The sequence below is a fragment of the Gavialis gangeticus genome, unplaced genomic scaffold (genome assembly GCF_001723915.1).
Source record: "Gavialis gangeticus isolate Ggan-Ray unplaced genomic scaffold, GavGan_comp1, whole genome shotgun sequence".
Lineage (NCBI taxonomy): Eukaryota > Metazoa > Chordata > Crocodylia > Gavialidae > Gavialis > Gavialis gangeticus.
This window is the reverse complement of record NW_017728998.1, coordinates 15,071,893-15,075,676: the sequence shown is the minus strand read 5'-3', so window position 1 is coordinate 15,075,676 and position 3,784 is coordinate 15,071,893.

Genomic DNA, 3,784 nt, shown 5'->3' with positions numbered 1-3,784 from the left:
TCTAATACAGAGGTGAAGGGAACAATAAGAACTAATGACACATCCTGGCATTGCTGGGTGTGGCTGAAACTGATTACTTGGTATCTGTAATCTGAAGACTGGCAATTTTATGATGCCAAAAATATGTGTAGGAAACTCCTCCTCAGCTCTGGTAATGTAAGCAAGAGAGTTTTTAACTTTGAGTTTTAAGGTCCCAATCTTGGAAAGATTTATACACATGCTTAACTATGCACACTAACGCTACTTGCAACATAAAAAGTATATGTAAAAGCTTTTTAGGATGAGAGCAGAATCTAGCACTCAATGGGGATATGGAATTTTATTTGAGCTATTAAAAAATGGGCATGCATGTACAAAAATGTCTAAAATTTTTCATTCAACCCTACTTTTCAAAGCATTCAACCGTTGCACTGAAAGACAGTTACAGCCACTGGCTTCCTAGTTCTACACAGGTATCATATTTGTAACCATTAATATGCAGACAGGAGATGATTAAATGCAGTCGTGATAAAATGTGACACCATATAATAAATGAGAATGGAAAATGAATTTATAACCATAAATCATGTATTAAAATTTATGTGACAAGCTCACATTGATGAAGACAATGTAGAAATAACAAATAGTGTATATGTCACTTTCATGATAAAAAAGAGATGTTTTCTTCTTTTAATGCTATGATTATTTTATTTCTGCCTTTTCTTCCAAATTCAGATATTCCAAATGAAACGTATACTTTCATGCCATAAACACAGCTATGAAACCTCTAATTCTGATTTAACATTTAATTTCCCTTTAATAGATATCAATCAACCTCTTTTTCACATTGAGTAAGTCCTTAAAGTATGGCATTTTTCTGCAGAAAGTTTTAATACAATAAAAATCAAGGTATGGTCATTTTGTTGGGGCCAGAGGAAGGAGTGCATTACAACTTACATTTAGCCTACACCACAAAATTCTGCTGGCATAGCTCTGTGGGCTAGATATCCCAGAGCCACGATGGGAAAATCTCTGGTGTGCATAGTGAAGTACCAACAGAAAAGTTCTTTCCATTCATTTAGCCTATGTCATTCAGGAGTAGCATTCAGTAGTTTCATTCAGGGCTCTGGCAAAAACATGCTTTTGGTTGATATACATTACATTTACACTAGGACCGTTTGCTGTTAGACCTGTACAGCCACATCTACAGTACAGAGCTGTTCCTCCTGTTATGTCTGCCTAGGTAACTTCCCATCCCTAATGGCAGCACCCTCAAGCATGCTATACGGCTCTAGGTGGGACGCCTCTTCCAAAAGAAGTAGTATAGTCACCTGTACATGGGGTTTGGAACAGTACCTAATTAGCATTGCCTGGTGACATTGCCACTTAGCTAACCTCCCAGCTAATCGGCCCATCTGTTTGGATTGGATGCTTTCAGCTTAGAAGGCAGCTTCGGAACAACACTACTTGAGGGCGATATAACTGATGATGGAAAGTTCCTTATATAGATTCAGCCTACATGAACTTTTACATTATAAATTAGCAGTAATATTTTAATAAAAAATTAATTAATATCAAAACACATTTTGATACACAGCCAGGCCCAAATATTGCAGAATTATACATTGGCTTAACTTGCTTACTGTTGAAATCAAGCACACATGAATGTGTTCTCAGGATCAGCACCAAATTACTTTTCACATTGATTAGTCCCGCATGTGCAGAAAATACCAGCTCAGGTCCTGGACCCAGTATAGCTACCTCAGCACATTGCTATGCCTGGAATAGTGGAGCTGAGAACCTGGGTGAATTAGCATTGCTGATGCATAAAATTGCATCTGCTTAATTGAAGCAGGCCTGGGTATTGCAACGTAGCACTGTGTAGACATACTCTTAGAGGTAGCAACCAAGATTAAGACCCTCTTGGGATAGCCAATGTACACATGAAGAATAAAAGAAGATCTTTCACCCAAAGAACTTAGCATCTGAATAAAGATAGAAAAAGGGTGTATGGGGTGGGGGAGGGAAATAGATAAACAGGTACAAAGGGATGAATTGACTTGTCCAGATTCACACAGAAAGTCAATGGCAGAGCTTGGAATAAATTACAGGTTTCCTGAATGCCTGCCTATTATTACCACTGAATAAATAATTCATTTAATTTCTCCTGTCTTACTAGTTTGTGAAAATGTGGTCATTCTAAATTCTTCTGGGATTTCCCCCTCTCTAAATAGCTCAAATACCATTGTTAAAACTGGCTCATACCTTAGCTTTAATTCACATTGTGTAGGCCAGTTTTATAAATCCCTTAGTCCTTGCTCCTGGAAACAAATACCTGTTCCTGAAAAAACTAGCGCTTTTGAATTAAAATGGATTATTAAGCTCATTAGTGTTATATCCATGTTTAAATGCTAGCAAGATTGGGGCTTTATTATAGCTTCTTCTCTTGCACACTCCAGGCAATATTTTGTTTCTTTCAAAATAAAAAACAAAAACAAAACAAACCCCCTCTTATTTATCCAAATTTATATGTGTAATTTTGAAAAATTGAACTTCAGTCCCTCAGTCATGAAAAATATTACTAGTGTGATTATAGTGAAATTTGCATTAAAATCCAAATGAGTACTAATGGAATATGTTGTATTCTGTTCACTCTACTCTGATATTTATGTATTACACAGGAATATACATGTGTCCTGGGCAATCTGAATTATAGCTTGTAAGTACAGGAACACCTGTCTGTGGACAGAAAACAGAACAGTTGAGAGAGGAAATGTTAATGTTTTTTTTTACCATCCATATATACCTGTATGTGTTGTTATGTTATGCCTATCATCATGGTATCAAAATACCAGTTCCTTTCTATTTAGAAAATATTTTGTTATGTGTATAACTAAGGCTTGGTGAAGTTGTCTAAATAAAAGACCTTGTTACATGCATGTAAGTCCTCCCTACATGGATATAATTAAACTTCTACATGAAAGTTAAACCCAACATAATTTGGGAAGATATAAACTGTGACCAGATCCCCAGTTGGTGTAAACTGACTCGATTGATTTGGATGGAGTGAATTTACACTAGTGGAGAGTCTGGCCCCCATACCTTGTTAGCTGTGTGACAGCCACTAGTTCCTCAGGGGATGTTTCTTGAGCATCCTTGAGGACGAGCTGAGAAAGGGGTATCTTGTAAGATCTTTTCCTTAGGGGAAAACAAAATAATGATCAGTCTTCATGAAAAGAGCTCTAGTGTAGGGGATACTGCAGAACATCTTTGCTGTTAAATGATGAAAACATTGAAAGTCGCCATTTTTCTTTTACTGGGAGTTTCATTTCAGTTCACTGGAAATACTCCCCCTATGAGGTTAGAGAAAATAATGACTCTTCAGTTTTATAGGACAACTAACTGCAATTCTGTGGTGATTTTTCATTAGAGTTGCTTGTGAAAGCCAAAAAACCCACACTTTTTTTTTGTATGATAGGCTTCTATAGTATAAACAATGTAATTCTTGTAGGTAGTATCAGTACATCCTCAACTGATGAGGAACCAGAGACAGAAACCGAACATGCCATACTTTCCTACAGCTTTGCATTTGAACAAGAACAAGCTGAAACACAAACAATGACAAAGAGTGAAATAAGGGGAAAATAGATTCAAGAACAGAAGAGGATTTATATTTCTCCATAATAGAAAGAGTAATAGAATTTGGCAAATTATACATATAGTACTCCATGTATACTCAGATTCAGATTTGCAATGTATGGCATATGTGTTATAGTTTCATAGTTGGTAGGGTCGGAAGGGACCT